Raw genomic sequence first — 18,235 nt, 5'->3', positions numbered from 1 at the left:
CGATTGGATTTCTAGTTCTGTGAAGAATGGTGGTGGTATTTTGATGGGAATTGCATTGAATTTGTAGACTGCTTTTGGCAGTATGGTCAATTTTACAATATTGATTCTACTCATCCATGAGCATGGGATGTGTTTCCATTTGTTTGTGTCATCTATGATTTCTTTCAGCAGAGTTTTGTAGTTTTCCCTGTAGAGGTCCTTCACCTCCTCGGTCAGATATATTCCTAAGTATGTATTTTATTTTTGCAGCTATCATAAAAGGGATTAAGTTCTTCATTTGATTCTCAGATTGGTCACTGTTGGTGTATAGCAGAGCTACTGGTTTGTGTACACTAATTTTGTATCCTGAAACTTTGCTGAATTCACTTATCAGTTCTAGGAAGAGGTGGTGTTTGGTTACATGAGTAAGTTCCTTAGTGGTGATTTGTGAGATTTTGGTTCACCCATCACCAGAGTAATATACACTGAATCCAATAGGTAGTCTTTTATCCCTCACCCTCCTCCCATCAAGTGATTCTCCTGCCTCAGCCTCTTGAGTAGCTGGGACTACAGGCATCCACCACCACCACGTCTGGCTAATTTTTGTATTTTTAGTAGAGACAGAGTTTCAACATGTTGGCCAGACTGGTCTCAAACTCCTAACCGCAAGTGATCTGCCCACCTTGGATTCCCAAAGTGCTGGGAATACAGGCATGAGCCACTGTGCCCAACCTATATGTATTTTTTTAAATGCCAATACCGTGTGGTTTGGATTACTATAGCTTTGTAGTATATTTTGAATTCAGGTAGTGTGATGCTTCCAGCTTTGTTCTTTTTGCTCAGGATTGCTTTGGCTATTTGAGGTCTTTTGTGGTTCCATACAAATTTCAGAATGTTTTTCTATTTATGTAAAAAAAATCATTAAAATTTTGATAAGGATTGCATTGAATCTGTGGATTGCTTTGAGTAGCATGGACATTTTAACGATATTAATTCTTCCAGTTCATGAACATGGGATATCCTTTCTATTTGTGTCTTCTTCAATTTCTTTCATCAGTATTTTATAGTTTTCAGTGTACAAGTCTTTTATCTCCTTGGTTAATTTTTTCCTAGGTATTTTTCTATAGCTACTGTAAATGTGATTGTTTTCATGATATCTTTTTCAGATAGTTCGTTGTTAATGTATAGCAATGCTATTGGTTTCTGTATGTGGAAGTTGTGTTCTTGACCAAGAAATTAACAATAAGTAAATCATGGATCCACCAAATGCTATTAAAGCACAGTTGACCATAACCATGAAAGAAAGATGTTTATTAGCATCAACTGTATCAGCCTTGTTAGAATTTATACGAACTTAGGGGAAGATATTTTGGGTGGCTTAATACTCTATATGAACGTATGCTTTTTTTCTCAATACATTTTTCTACAGCAAATAGAGAAGTCAAAATCATTCCATGGATCCTAGGTCCTCCAAACACAATCACAATCTACTGGTTGATGGCAGAGTTCCTCCCACAGAACAGCAGTTTGAGAATCACAGATTATCATTTAGTCCACAAATACTTATTGTACCTACTCTGTGCCAGGCACTGTGTGGTGAACAAACAATACAGGGCCACTGCCCTTCTGGGGCTTCCAGACTGGTGGAGGAACAATTAAACAAGTAAACATGCAGACAAAGAAGGACTGAACCAATGTTTCTCCCCTTTAGCCTGTCTTAATTTAGTTACTCAAGTAACTTATTTAGACATTTAATGACCACCAGAAAAGAACGATGTAAGCTGTTCAAGATCTGGCTCCTTTCCCATAAGAGTTTCATTGGGCTAGCTTGCTTAAATGACTACAAAAGTACTTCTCGTTGAGTTGAGAGCCATAATGAAACTCTCATTGTATGAGTATTTGTTTTTCAACTTTTTATTTCATGGGTACACGTGCAGGTTTGGTATATAGGTAAACTTGTGCCATGGGGGTTTGTCGTACAGATTATTTCATCACCCAGGTATTAAGCCTAGTACCCATTAGTTATTTTTCCTGACCCTCTCTCTCCTCCCAGCCTCCTCCCTCCAATAGGCCCCAGTGTCTGTTGTTTCCCCTCTATGTCTCCATGTGTTCTCATCATTTAGCTCCCACTTTTGAAAAAAACTCAACATCACTGATTATTAGAGAAATGCAAATCATAGCCACAATGAGATACCATCTCACACCAGTCAGCATGACTATTATTAACAAGTCAAAAAATAACAGGTGTTAGCAAGGTTACAGAGAAAAAGCAATGCTTATACACTGTTGAGGAGAGTGTAAATTAGTTCAACCATTGTGGAAAACAGTGTGGCGATTCCTCAAAGACCTAAAATCGGAACTACCATTCAACCCAGCAATTCCATTATTGGGTTTACAGCCAAAGGAATATAAATCTTTCTATCCTAGAGAGACATGCATGTGTATGTTCATTGCAGCACTATTCACAACAGCAAAGACAGGAGATGCCAAAACCAACTGCAGCAAAAGCAAAAATTAACAGATGGGCTCTAATTAAGCTGAAGAGCTTCTGCACAGCAAAAGAAACTATCAACAGAGTAAACAGACAACCTACAGAATGGGAGAAATTTTTATAAACTATGCATCTGACAAAAGTCTAATATCTAGCATCTATAAGGGACTTAAACAAAACTACAAGAAAATAAACAACCCCATTCAAAAGTAGGCAAAGGACATGAACAGATACCTTTCAAAAGAAGAAATACATGTGCCCAACAAGCATATGAAAAAATATATATATATGGGTATTCTAATCTGAGCATCCAGACTCCTCCAGGGAGCTAGGAAGACAGCTGGGAGATGCTCCTCTCCATTGAGTATCTAGATTATGACCCTGGAAGAACTGTGGCTCAAGGAAGAAGACCAGAGTCAGCCCACTGGACACTCAACTTCCAGAGAGTAGAGGATGAGTGAGAAGTGTAACAGTAACTGCCTGTGCAATTGTACATCCTACTGAACTGGAAGCATGGTGCATTGTAAGGGCTCCCCTAATTCCTGTATTACTCATTCCCTGAGTCAGAGATTCCCAAATCTGGTGCCACAAACAAATGAACTTCAGGTATCCATGAACTCCTAAAATTCAGGGAGTGTGTCTACACTTCCTAGGTACAGAGTACATGGCTTTTATCCAATACTGGAAGTCTGAGCTTTAGAGGTTATGTTCTCATCTACCCAGCCATTATGAGCAGAGGCCCAGGTGCAGGATACGGAGCAGTGAATCCACATTCTGTAGTCATGGTCATCCACAGGAGAGCCGAGCATTTGACTGATTGAGGAGAAATAGACAACGATGATAGCAATAAGCTTTCTTAGGCTCCACACATTGTGCAGAATGTCTTAGCTGCTGTATTTCATGCATCCTCCCCATGGCTTCTAAGGCAAGTCCTAATATCATTACATTGACTTTCCAGATGAGGAAACTGAGGCTTGGGAAGGTTAAGTAACTAGCCTATTATCAGAACAAATGACAGCTCAGATTCAATCCCAGATCTAAATGATTGCAGGGCCGCTTGCTTAACCACTACCCTAGGCTTTCCCCATGGCTAGAAGCACTTGACATCTCTTATGGGAAGCAAAAAGCACTATTATTACAAAGAGCCTCTAATTACCCCCTTTGCTATCAAAATCAAGTCCAAAGACTGGTACCAGAAGGTCCCAACAGTGTCTCTGGCAAAATCTGATTTTTTTAAAAAAAAGTAAAGGGAATCCAGACAAGTTCCCAAGATTACAGCTGCTAGCAGCTCTGACGCCTGGTATGTGTATACTTCAAAGAGCCATTGTGCATCTTAATTACAGATAAATAGATAGGTATAATAGTCTCTGTTGACTCTTTTGAAGTCTAACTACCTAATTGTGGTCTACTCAAAGGTGAAAATCCCAAGTTCCCCATGCCCTGTCAAGATTACTTTGCCGAAGTTTATAATTCAACTCAATTCAACCCAAACCTACATGGTACCTACTACCTACAAGACAATAGGCCCCAGGCAACTGTGGGAGGGAGGGTGAATCACAAAGATGAATGAAACATTTCATATATCCTTCCTTGCAAGAAATACGGATGCAGGATGCATTTGATGTAATTGATACAGTCCTGTTCACTAGGTGCAAATCATTGCTTTAAATGTTTCTAAGGGATCGGATTGAAGAATAAGAACAAGGACCAAGAACATCGGGCCTGGCATATTATATGCAGTGTCTCAAAACCCTAAAACGACTCTGTGAAGGAGGTTTTATTGGCCCATTCTGCAGATGATGTATAGTTGAGAAAGCTCCCTGGTGGCTCACAGCTAGTAAAGTGAGAAGTCGAACAAGAGCCTGAGCCCAATTCTCATGGCCTGGAGAGCCCTCATCCTCCCCATGGCCTCCTGCTGAGAACCCTTTGCTGTAAGGAGAATGCAGTGCCTAGTTCATCTCTTTTATTTACTTCATCTTCCAAGAAGCAAATTCAAAATAATGATATAAGAAATACATTTTAGGCTGGGCACAGTGGCTCATGCCTATAATCCCAGCATTATGGGAGGCCAAGTTGGGTGGCTCGTTTGAGCCCAGGGGTTCCAGAGCAGCCTTGGCAACATAGCAAGAGCCCATCTCTACAAAAATATACAAAAAATTAGCTGGGCGAAGGGGTCCGCGCCTGTGGTCCCAGCTACTGGGGAGGCTGAGGTGGGAGGATCACCTGAGCCAGGGAGGTCAAGGCTGCAGTGAGCCGTGATTGTGCCACTGCACTGCAGACCAGGTGACAGAAAAAAAACCAAAAAGAAATACATTTAAATTCTAGATTGGAGCACTATGCGGTATGGAACCATGATCTCGGGAGGGTTAGGGTTTGCATGCCACACTTCCTTTTCAATGTCATTTTTAAGGAGTCTTCCATCCACCACTTGCGTTCACTTTTTCATGTGCAACTGACATAGTCAGCAACAAGCAACGGCCTCATGTTCCAGAAGCCCCTCCTCAGGAGCTGGGCGACAATAGCTGATCAAGCTGGCTTCCTCTGTACGAAAATGAGCATGAGAAATCGTAACTGCCTCCTGTCTCCCATGCAGGAATATTATCTAGCGAGCCCATTTTTACACTGCAGTTAATCATTGACAGTATTTCTCACAACTTAGACAATGCCACTAATGTATAGCATAAAAATAATCTACAGAAAGATTAGTTTCCATGACCCTATTATGTTATAAAACATCCAAATTACTGGCATTTAGATTATCAAGCACTTGGTTTGTGGGGAAATGCCTTATCCCAAGAGTTGCTTTATTATTATGGATAACTCTGATTACCAAAAGTTTTCCAGGCAAAGTCCACCATCTTCTGTTATTCAAACATCAAGCTCATTAGAGCCACACACTCTGAACTTATGGTATACCAAGTATTGCGTAAGATCTGAAATGAAGTGTTGAACAGGTGTGATAATACATTTTAATTTACTGAAATTGATATATGCTAGAGATGCCATAAAATGCCCACCGTTATTATGCCTGATAATTGTTAATAGAGGACAATCATGAAATACTTTAATTGGACTTTTCTGTACTATATAGAAATTTACAAGGAAAATTAATCACAAGAATCAGGTGGTACAATGTGGGTATACTATGCCCCTCCAAACTTCATGTGAATTAAGTTCCTAAGCTTGCTAAGATTATTAATATTTTGAAAACCTTTTGTCCAATAAAGGGAAAAGTTACCCTGTTCTCAAATCTTAGGTGACATCAGAACCAAGGGGTCTGGAATAGGCATAAGGATCCTAATGTATGCTCAGGTCATTCTAATTCAGGTGATTTGGGGGAATTGCACATTAAAGGGATGTAACCAACCTATTTGAGTACAGGGCAATCTCTCCCCTGGCAAGATGCCCATCAGCAATGCCCTGGGGCTCACCCACACCCTGGTGCTGGGAAGTGATTTAAATCGTTCCAGCCCTTGCTCTCCACTATCCTTTTCAGACGTAAGAGCTAAGGTGTAATGATAAATGCCACCTTAACCTTGGAGAATATGGCTAATTTGTTTGCTTAGCAGTTCGAAGGCAGGGATAAGAGGTTATAACTCACAGAAGTAGGCATGATTAGAGTTCACCAAGCCCCTCCTCATCCCAGAAACTCCCAGCCCCTTGGCACCTGCAGCGTTCATCTTATCCCTTCCTCCCACGTCTTGCCAACCTCCCCTTTCTTCATCTCTCCTGGGCTCTGGCTGCCTCCCCTTTTCCTTGTTGTTCATCATTTGTTTGTCATCATAGTCATTCATTTAAAAAATCAAGAGTCCCCTACTTCTAGTTCATTTATAAAAGCTTACTAAATGTATTTGTGCTTTTTTTTTCTATATTACCATATGTTTTCTTTGTAGTCACTAGCTAATTCCTACTTATCTTTTTTATGCAAGGTTTTGAGCTGGGACCTCTAGCCATGCAAAATCTGAGACACTTGTTTTCTGGAGGGCAGAGGTATGCTTTACTCATGCCTGCATTGCCTCCCACACAGGCAGCGTGCTCAGAAATACAGCAAGTGTCCAAAATATTTCTACTGAACTGAATTAAGTGTGTCTGTGCTGCCAGAACTCACCTCCTGGCTGGGAGATGGATACAGATGCAGAGAAAGGAGATCACAACACAGACTGTGTGAGTTTCCTGCAGCTGCTATAACAAATGACCCCAAACGAAGCAGCTGAAAGCAACACAAATGTACCATCTTACAGCTCTGGAGGGCAGAAGTCCTAAACGAGTCTTATGGGCTAAAGTCAAGGTGTCACAGGACTGTGCTCCCCTAGAGGGTCTAGGGGAGCACCCATCTCCTTGCCTTTTCCAGTTTCTAGAGGCCACCCACATTTCTAGGCTCGCGGCTCCTTCCTCCACCTTCAAAGCCCATCATTCCAACCTCTGCTTTGGTCATCCCATCTCCTCTTCTTCCTTCTGATCCTCCTGACATCTTCTTATAAGGACCCCTGTGATTTACACTGTGCCCACCAGAAAATCCAGAATGATCTCCCTGTCTCAAGATTCCTAATTCAATGATGCTTGCAAAGTCCTTTTGCCATATAAGGTCACATATTCACAGGTTCCAGGAATTAGGAGAGAGACATCTGTGGGGAGGGGCATTATTCAGCCAAACTTGCAGGCAAGCACAAATCTAGGAATTCAGAAAACAGGGTTGGGGCAGGGAGAGTCCCCAGGAGGGATGGCAGGGGTTGGCTTTCTGGAGGGAAAGGTCTCCAGCTGAGCCATGAAGGATAGATCAAACTGGGGGATAAGAGCGTAAGTTTTGGAGTCAGGCAAACCTGAAGACTTGATTTCCTTATTTGTAGGTTAGTATAATTTCCATTTCATAAGGCTCTTTTGAGGATTCAATAAGATAATGTATGTAAAGGGCCTGGCATGTGGTGAGCATGCCATGTGACTAAAATCTAGGACATGAAACAGCAGACAGAGGATTTCGAAAACATCAGAGATGACAACCAGCTTAACTGCTCATTTCAGACTATTGCCCTCAAGGCTAAAAGGACATAGCAAAAGAGAAATTGTTGGGGGGAGAAACGTAGTGTCCTAAGAGTGACCACGAAAACAAACTTCGTGCCATTCTCCTTCCCAGAAGTTGTGAGCTCCACATCCAGAGGTCCCGGTCTCCTGCCAACCGTACGTGGCTATTTCCGTTTAGAATCAAAGATGCTTGGGGTGTAGTCCAGCCAAAGGAAATGCCCATGACCACAATCAGGAAACCATTTCCACAAAAACCCAGTGCCAAGCAGCAGCCCAGCAGCGGTCATCTTGGGCCACGCCTGGGGAGCTGGCTATTGTCCTCACCTACTGGAGGGAGCGCCCTCCTCAGGTTTCCTCAGATACGGTTTTCTTTTAGAACGTTGGGTTGGGTTCCTGAGAAAAAGAAGCCAGGGACTGTTGGTTATGATCCCAGTGGTGGCTGGCCGACTGGACCGTGACTTCTGGTGACCACCTCCTAAATGTGCAAAGCCAATGAGTTTGGAATTTGATGCTGCTGAATGTCTGTTACCCCCAAAGTTCACGTGTTGAAACCTAGTCCCCAAGGTGATGGTTTGGAGGTGAGGCTTTGGGAAGGTGATTAGGTCATGAGGGCAGAGCCTCATAAAAAGGGTTAACTGCCTAACAAAAGGGACCCCAAAGAGAGCCCTCACCCACAGGAGGACACAGCAACAAGACAACAATCTATGAACCTGGAAGAGGACCCCCGCCAGACACTGCATCTCCCAGTACCTTGTTTTCGGTCACACTGGACTGCTGGAGGTGGGGCAGGAAGGGGAGTGGACCTCCTCCTTAGGTGACATGATTTTTCCAGCAATTAGATGAAACCAATGGAAGCAGGCCCAGACATCAGCATATTTCCTGAAGCCTTGAGTTGGAGAGTTTTCTGGTTGCATAAACTTCAAGATAAGTTACAAGCACAGGTGTTTCCCACTGCGAGCTGATTTCCTTCTCTCTGGACCAGATGAAGTGGTGGAATGGGGTCCTTAACAAAATCCAGATTCACCCTTTTGTGCAGGGCAATGTCTTGGCCCTACTTGAACTTCTGGTTCAGTTTCCCCTGTGGCTCCTATGCTGTATTTATGTCAGCACTGAGTCCTGCTGCCTTCCAAGTCAACAGAGATGGCTTAGGATAAAAACACATTACAAAAATGGACATTTAAAGGCAGAAGAATAGAAGCTATGCCTAAGGGTGGGGGGTGGAAGGGGTACGAGGGAGCAGACTTGGCTCTGGAGGGGATCAGAAGATCATTTTAGCAATACAGTTTGTGGGACTCTATGTTTGCATGAACCAAGACTTGTGGTTGCAAGAAACAGAAACTTAACTGGAACCCCCCAAGCAGAAAGGGTGTTTTTAATGCATATCTAGGGTGTCTCACGGTCCCCAAGGGCTAGGGTGCAGTCAGCCCTCGGGAGTGGATGGGAACTAGGGGCTTGGGCTCCTTCATCATCTCCCAGTCCCTCGTCTCTGCTCCCTCAGCACTCTGAAACTCCCATCTTGCTCACACTGCTTCCTTCCCCCTCTCTCTTACTAGTTTTCTTAGCAAGGAAACCTCAGGCTACCAGCAGCTCTCCAATTTGGATCTGCTCCTTTTAGGAAACCAACAACCGTGAACCGAGAATCTCTTAGTTGCAACCTAAGAAAATCGGTGCTCGACACTGTATTTAAATGACAATTTATGTAAGTTGAGAGTCACTAATTGTCTACATCAAGGAATGGGGCCTCAGAGGGAGATTAGGGGCTTTGGGAAGGAGAAGTGGAGGATTTAACCCCTTCTCAGAGCGGCCATTATCCTGGTCCAATTAACTGTGCCAGGAGGCAGAGCCACTTTGCCGAAATGGCTGCCTGGGTGTTCACTGCATTTTCCATGCGAACTGAGTAATGGAGAGCTCCAAGGACGATTGTGGATGAGGGAAAGAGAACTAGGCAGAAAAACTAACAGGTACTCAGTACCAAGCTGTCTGTACTTAGGCAAAAAGCTTCCACCAAGGAGGGTACCTCAGACTTATTTCTGACATAATACTGCAGGCCCTAGCATTTCATCAGGAATTCAACCCAAGCAGGAATTTATCATCTAGTGCTGGAAACAGGAACACATTCAGAGGATGAACACAACAGTGAGGGCATGGGATGCCCACACTCTAGGAAGGCTGCTTTCCTTTTTTATTTTATGTTTTGTTTGCTTTTGTTTCTTGTGGCTGTTGGTTTTCTATAGTTTCAATGGCTAGAAATCATTTTTAAATGGTGGATGTTTCACCTAGAAAATTAAAGACAGGAGTCGGGATGGGCATAACTGTGGCCTTTCAGTATGCAACAGGCTTGCTGCCAAAGTGGGATTCGGTGGTTCTGGTTGGCCCCATAGCCACAGCTGGGCCACAGAAACGGAACTTACCAGGACACAGATTTTTCAACCCAATGTAAGACTGAGTTGCCTTTAGGTACAGGAAGTCTCCTTTCTTAGGTGTGTGCGTTCAGAGGCAGACGCCTACAGTAGCACTTTGAGGGATGCCAGGTCCCATTCCTGGAGGTGTTACTCAGGATGCGCAGCTCACAGTGGTAACTTTTTGGCGGAACTGGGTCAGAGGACTCCCCAAATTCCCTCCAGTCTTGGCATGGAGCCCCCAGTGCCAGCCCTATTCTCTGGGTCACAGCCCTCCTTGACGGGTGCAGCCTGAGAGACCGCCATTGCCAGACACGGGGGAAGACATGGGCGCACAGGTGTTCTGCAACAGCACTAGTCCTGGGGGCCAAAATCCCCTCTCTGTGGGAAGACCTGAGAAGGTTCTGGGGCCAATCACCTTGGCCAATCCCCTGTGCCCCTCATATAGCCCCAACATATGGGAAAGGTGTAAGGATCCCCAATACAGATAAACACAGTGAACCCCAGCACCATAAAGGCTTATCATCCAGGAAATAGAAAAATGGGTTGTGGCATATGCACGTGATAGAATACTATGCAGAAGTCAAATGGAGCGAACTATAAATATGTATGTATGTATACACATGCACATATACGTACCTATACATATATCTCTCAACAGGATAGATCTCACACAATAAAGCTGAGTGAGAAACAAAGTTGCAGAATAACACACACTACAATATCATTTATGAAATTCTTAAAACCTGCGTAAGACAATGTGTACTGCCCACAGATGCATATGTCATATATAAAAGTATGAAAAAAACAACACACTAAAGTAATAGCAATGGTTGCCACTAGGGTGAGGAGGCGGGAAGAATGGGATTGGGTGGGAGTGATCAAAGAGCGTTTCTTTTTCACTTATAAAAAAGCAAATATAACGAAGTGCAAATTGTTAAATCTGGTTAGATGGAGCATGGGTGTTTGCTATGTCGAGAGGCAGAAACAAACTGAAGCCCCAAGAGATTAAATCATTTTCCCAACATTGGCTGGGATGCTGCTTAACACATACTTTCCAGGCTGTGCACAAAGCAGCAGTGGATATTGATCCCAGGCTGCCCAGAGGCCACCTCCACTCCACTCTGGACTAGGACCATCATGCTTGACCACCTCTCCTCCGCACATGCCTGCCATCTCTCCCCCATTCATCACCTGGAACCCCAGCACCTTCAACTTTTAATAACAGGGAAGGCTCAAGATGTTGAGGGAAGGTGAACCGCTTGCTCCACGTCCCTGTAAGAAGTGACTCACATCAGAGCCCAGCTGGTAAGAGGGAGGCCTGGGGGCTGGGTGGCGGATAGGAACAGAAGAAGGCAGAGGTGGCTGTAAATTAACACTCTTGCCACCCTGGAGAAGACTAACTTATCACCACCAGTTTCCAGCATTTCTTCCTGGGAGGAAGAGGGGCCAGCATGAGATGGAAACAGATTTGATCTTTGGCATCAAGGGTTCTCGTGCTGAGTACCTCAAGTCACCCCGGGCCATTGAGGCAGGAATCCCTCTGTGCCCTGAGTGTGTCTGGGTAGGTCACGAATCCATGGTGGAAGGGACCACAAACCAGGTGTGTCCCTATGAACAGACAAGGAGTGGTTTAAACCAGATCACAGCCCAGTGCCAATAGGGGAGATTAAGCTCTGGTCATCAAAACAGGAAGAAATGCTTAGCAAGCAAAGAAACCATGAGTAGGGAAGATGAATACAGTGGCAGAGAAGCCACCCAAATTAGGGAACATAAAGGTGCTCCTAGCCCTAAGTGATGCTCCCCAGCCCCTTAGGGCCTAAAGTAGCCTCATGTTTCAAATCTCATGAAGCCAGAGGCAGCAGATGCTTCCCATGAAGCAAACAGGAGGCTGTAAATGTCTGTAGGTCCCTGTGGACGTCTCCCCACAGCCCCTCCACTCATTTTTCCTTCATTCCTCAACTGTTCATGTACAGGACTCTGGAGAGTCTGTGCACAAGGTCCCTGCTCTCATAGGGTTTATATTTTAGTGGGAGAAAAAGCAATGAATAAGCAAGGCAATGAGGCTGGGGTGTACAGAAGGGGCCAGACATGGCTGGGGTATAGAAGGGAACAGACAGGGGCAGGTGGGCTTGGAGCCACCTCCCCTGAGCCTGACAGTGCTGCCCACAGTCCGGCTGGGGGAAGCTGCCCACTCCTGCTAGCAAACTTGTGTATCCATCCTCTCTTGATTACTTCCTCCAGATATCCGTCCCTTTCACACCCAGGTCGTCTGACACCTCCCTGGAGTTTCACGAGGCCAGCTCACCCCCTGGTGGACACACCTCCAACATCATCACAAAATTTTTAAAAAGTGTTTGCTTTTCATTTAATTTTTATTTTAAATTCATGGGTACCTGTGTCTGAACAAGTTTACCTATACAGCCACAAATTTTAGTAGGGCCTTGCCTTCTCTCCTAGCCCAGTAATAAATATTTGAAGTGTTCTGGGTCTCCAATGCAATATACCTACCTCATTGTACTAGTCAGGATTCTCCAGAGAAATAGCACCAATAGGACATATAGAAATCTACAGAAAGAGATTGACTATGGGAATTGGCTCACGTGATCATGGAAGCTGAGGAATCCCACAGTCTGCTGTCTGCAAGCCAGAGTCCCGGGAAGCCGCTCAAACCTAGAGCGCCCGAGGTGCTAACGTCAGAGGGCAGAAGACAGATATCCAAGCTTAAGCAAAGAGAGAAACTTCTGCCCTTACTCGGCCTTTTTGCTCTATCAGCGCTCTCCACGGGTTGGCTGATTGACGCCCACCTGCAGTGGAGAGGGCGAATCTTCTTTACTTGGTCTGCTTAATCAAATGCTAATCTCTTCCAAAAACACCCTCAGAGATACATCCAGAAATAATGTTTTACCAGCCCTCTGGGCATCCCTTAGCCCAGTCAAGTTGACACATAAAATTAACCCTCACATCCATGAATAAAGAGGAGGTAATGTGGTTACAAAATGAACCAGTGGGAGGAGGGGGCCCTGTGTGAGCAAGGACCAGGTTGTACCAGATATAGCAGCCCTGGGCACTGCAGAAAGGGCTTGGCAGATGAACGAAGGAAGCGGGGAGAGCACATTAGCCAGGCACGTGCACCTGGGGTGGTGGGCAGGGCACGGGGGCAAGAGGCACCCCCAAAGAGCCCAGGAGGGAGGTGATGGTGGCTGCATGGAAGAGAGGCAGCTCAGGTCTTTGTCACAAGGACAGGTCACTGTCCCCCACCGCACCACAGGAGAGGGGTTTGTGTGCCCAGGGTGTAGGACTGCATGGGGAAGACGGCCTACCTGGAGCACATCCCAGAGCCACACTGACCCAAAGCACCGTGCATGTATCCATCTTGTCACAGCCTCCCAGTCCTCATCAGTCAAGAACAGATTTTCTTCCATGGGAATGTATGTTTCTGTCATGGGGAAAGAGTGGGGTTAGGAAGCACTGTCAGGGCAGGTCGGGAGGAATGCACCTTAGTGCCACGTGGGAGCCACATGAGAGTCACCTGCCACACTCTAGCTATTGCAGTGATTTCAGGCTTACATTCCACAACTTGAACCTGCTTGGGGAGGCTCTTCCTTTGGGAAGTTCCAAAACTGTGAGAAAAGTATGACAGTGAAAGAGATCTGACCGAACCAACCCCCATGTTGCCTTTAACCTCAAGCTGCCTTTAGTCATTCCTGGACTTGGGCCAGATTAACTTTGGGAGAAATTTAGTTTATAGTTTAAATGATAATAGCCCTTCCCCAAAACTAAACCACCTTTGTAAAGCTAATAAAATTCCCCCAGGTTAGGAGGATGAAAGGCACCTGAATTCTGCTAAGGTGTAGACAGGTGTCCTGAGCAAATGTGAGCAGAGAGTGCTCTTTAGAGAAGAACTGTAACCACCCAATGGGCTTTGCTTGCCCACTGCCCAGATAGAGCCAATTAATAATGATTAAATCGATCATTACCAGCTGTTATTCTGGCGGTCACAAGATTTGCAACTTCCCCAATTACTCCTGCAGACAACAGCACTTTTGTAGAACCTAAGGTTGGCCTTTTGAGATGTCTTTTCAGGTTTTTTGTATTTCTCATGACCAATGGCTCCACCCAGACCCACCAACCTGCCCTGTGGCCACACCCAGAAGCAAACTCAGCACACATGAGGACCATTTCCCACACGCCTAAGACTGCACCCCCTAACCAATCAGCAGCACCCATTCCCTAGCCATCCCCCTATCCTCAAACTATCTTTGAAAAATCCTAGCCTCCAAATGTTCAGGGAGGCTGATTTGAGTAATAATAAAACTCCGGTCTCCCATTTAAGCCAGCTCTATGTGTGTAAAACTCTTTCTCTATTGTAATTCCCCTGTCTTGATAAATTAACTCTATCTGAGCAGCGGGCAAGAAAAGCCCACTGAGTGGTTACAGTTCTTCTCTGAAGAGCACTCTCTGCTCACCTTTGCCCAGGACACCTGCCTTAGATCTGCAACGTGGGCCAATGCAGATGCTGCTGGAGGGCCATCACAGGGTCTTTTTCTGGGTCAGACAGGTGCTTCTTCTGGCTCTAGAGCTTGATAATGAGCCTCATATTATTTCATTTTTAAATTTTAATTAATAGACTTTTTTAGAGCAGTTTTAGTTTCACAGCTAAATTGAGTAAGAAGTATAGATAGTACCCCTATGCCCCCTGCCTGCCCCAACCCCCAGCTACCCGTCACCAGAGTGGTACATTAGTTACCTAATGATGAACCTACATGGACATGTCATCATCACAAAATCCATAGATTACATTAGGGTTTATTTTGGGGGTTGTATATTCTGTGGATATTGACAAATGTGTGTGCCTATCATTACAATATCATACAAAATAGTTGCACTGCCCTAAAAATCCTGTGTTTCACTTCTTTATCTCTCCCTCTACCCAACTCCTAGCAACTACTGATCTTTTTACTGTCTCTGTAATTTTCTAGAATGATACTGTTTCCATAATTTTCCAGAATATTATATAATTGGAATCATATACGATGTAGCTTTGTCAGACTGGCTTCTTTCACTTAGCAATATCCATTCAAGTTTCCTCCGTGCCTTTTCATGGCTTAATAGCTCATTTCTTTTTAGCACTGAAAAATATTCGATTGTCTGGGTGTATTGCAGTTTCCTTACCCATTACCTGCTGAAGGACATTTAGCTGCTTCCCATTTTTTGGTAATTATGAATAAAACTGCTATAAATGCCCATGCTTGGGTTTTTGTGTGCACATAAGTTTTCTATCCTGATGCTTTTAAGCATTTTTATACTTCGTGGATTTTCAGCTTAACATACTTTAAGTAATTTCTACTGATGAGAACACTGTGACTGACAAATATTTACCCCTTAGCCGATCCAGGACAAGACTCTGCTCAGGCAATCTGACCAATGCCCAGTGGTCCCTGCAGTGAGAACCAGCGTACAAGCGCTAGAGGCAGACAGCCTGGTTTCCACCCTCTGCTCTGACTTCAGTAGTTCTGTGTCATTTGACAAGGAAAGCTGCCTCTCTGAGTTTGTTTCCTTTTCTTAAAAGATGAGTAGCAACGTTGACTAAGGTGTGGTGAGAATTTAATGGGCTGGGAACTGTATAGACTTAGCACAGTACCAGGCACAAAACCAGGGCTTGATGAAAGTTAGCAAAAATGGGTGCATGGCCAAGGTTGAAAGTAGACACTGATGTGACAAGCCCCTAACTCAGTATCCCAGGAGAACATTCTCCTGAAACCTCCCTTCCCTTGGATGTGCCTTTGTGCCTGTGAGAAAGCTGCTCGTATTCTTCCATCTCGACTCCACCTTTCTCAACAGCAGTCCTTACACTGAAGTCAGTGCAACTCATTTATGAAGGAAAGGACAAGAGTGATAAACGGGAAAATAGCTTCAAAGTTGAGGAGTCTTGGTTGTTGGAATTTCTGATGCAGTTTGAATCCCACACAAATGACTTCCTTGGGCTTCTCTTTGTTGAGGTTCCTAGAGCCTCTTTATGCTCAGCATCCATGCAAGGCCTTTGGTGATGGTGCCCATTTTCTACACTGGGTATCATCTCAGACTTTGTGTCCAAATGTAATGACTCATCAGAAGAGAACACAATGGAAAATGCACAAAGACAGACCCAATACTCAAGAATTAACAGAGCCAGGCATCTGAGATGGGGAGACAGGTGTCCCCACGGGCTCTCCCTCTTATTGCCTACAGCATTGATGACCTTTCACAGGAGGTGATGCCCATAGAACGTGGTGTGAACTTTTCAGTCTTACAAAATCATTCTCACAAATCAACCACTAAGCTTGTGTCAGGCCGACTTCACCACTTCAGAGTTAGACCAGTAGAAAATTACACCACGGTGCAAAGAGGGTCTTCAGTCACAAATATCAATGAGCATCAGACAAAGGGGAAAATGGCATGGGGGTTAAGAGAGAGGGCTCCAGAGCCAGACATCCTGGGTTCCAATGTGTCAGCCACCCCTCCTCCCTGCTGTGTGACTTTAGGCTGGTTACTTAACAGCTCTGTGCCTCAACATCCTCATCTGTAAAATGGCGATTCTAACACGATCTCATGGGGCAGCTGTGAAATGCTGTGTGTACATCACATGTCATGGTGGTTGGAGGTGCTGACAATGGTGGTGGGTGAGGGGAGGAGGTGGGCTGAAGGAGGACCAGCTGGCGTGCATAAACGCTTACCTGACCGGGTGAGACACAGTTAACTGAACGCTGTTTCCAGACAGAGTCTGTGCCACTTTTTATCCTTTTTTAAAACTAAAACCGCATTTGTTAGTGTTTATTTCACTTGATCCTTGCTGATTCTTGGCAGAGCCCTACGCCGAGGCAATGTCTTTTAAAAGTTCTAAATGAAACAACTGCCCACTGGCAGGAAGGCCCCTCCTCTGTGTGTGCCCCACCCACATTCTGACGGAAGCAGCAGAGCCTCGGCCTCCGAGTTGGGAGCTGGCACTGGCGGCAGTGAGTCAGCGCAGCTGGACCCCCCAACACAGGATGCTGAGGGGGTGGGCAGCCCAGGTAGGCTCTCCCAGAACCAGGCCCAGTGCCCTGAAAAGACTGGGGCCCTACTGATGGGTTTCCAACCTGCAGACATGATTTGATTCCAAAACTGGCATCCCCTTGGCAGTCAGACTTCTTTCTGGGGGCCGTGGCTGAGTGATGTCACCCCTCGGGTATTTCCCAAGATCTCCAAACAACAGAGGAGCCTGGGACCCTTGTGCGTGGTGGAGAAAGCTGGGGCCCAGGGAGAACAGTCCACACCCAGACACACCACGGGGTGACTTGAGAACTTTTTCATGGACATCTCTGAAGGAAGCTCATCCAATCAGATCAGATAATGACTGAGGAGGTGAGAGAAGGAGAGAGGAAGGCAACATAGTGTTGGAATTTTGAAGAGTCTTTGGAGTATTGGCAAATCAGCAGTTTTTAAACTCAAATGACCATGACTTTTATTGCCTTGTGAAGTACAGGAGCTAGATAATAATTATAGGGACAGTAAAATAGACAGAGGTGAGTGTGGGACAGAACCTGGCCTGTCCTCCTACTAGCTCCAGGCACTTCTGTTTCCCTATGTGCTAAAATAAATACTTGATCTCACAGCACAGACAGCCCCCAACTTCCAACGGTTGTGGCGTGGAAGTAATATGCTTTCAGCAGAAGCCACACTTTGAGTCCCAACACAACCATTCTGTTTCTCATGTTCGGAACAGTACTCAATAATTGATTACACGATTTATTCCACAATTTATTGTAAACAGGCTTTGTGTGAGGTGATTTTGCCCAGTGGAAGGCCAACGTCAGTGTTCTGAGCACGTTTAAGGTGGGCTATGCTGAGCAATGATGTTCGGTAGGTGAGGTGTATTAAATGCATTTTTCAACTTACAGTATTTTCCTTTTACAATGAATTTACCAGGACGGAACCCCATCCTGAGTCAAGGAGCATCTGATCTGCTCACAAGGTGCTTAGAAGGAGTGATGTAAGACAGCCATGGTGGTACCACTTATGACCAAGATGAGCACATGGCCGGCACCCACACACCGTTCCCCAGCGCCTCAGACCCGAGGAGGGGCTGACACCGGCCACTGGCCACTTTTTACAGATAAGGACAAGGAATCTCAGAGAAATTAAGGGACTTGCCCCAAGTGTCATGGTCAGTAAAGCCCAGAGCTGGGACTGAACCCACGATCGGGAGTATTCCCTGCACTGGGCCTTGCCCGCAGTGGTTTTGAGAGCAGCTGTTGAAAGAAGGGATGGGATCAATGGTAGACTCAGAGATCCCTTCTCACCTCCACCCGTGGTCCCCCTCCCTTCC

Source organism: Macaca fascicularis, chromosome 9 (genome assembly GCF_037993035.2).
Source record: "Macaca fascicularis isolate 582-1 chromosome 9, T2T-MFA8v1.1".
In the NCBI taxonomy this organism is placed as follows: Eukaryota; Metazoa; Chordata; class Mammalia; order Primates; family Cercopithecidae; genus Macaca; species Macaca fascicularis.
The sequence above is the reverse complement of the archived record's forward strand: the minus strand, read 5'-3'. Positions refer to the sequence as shown.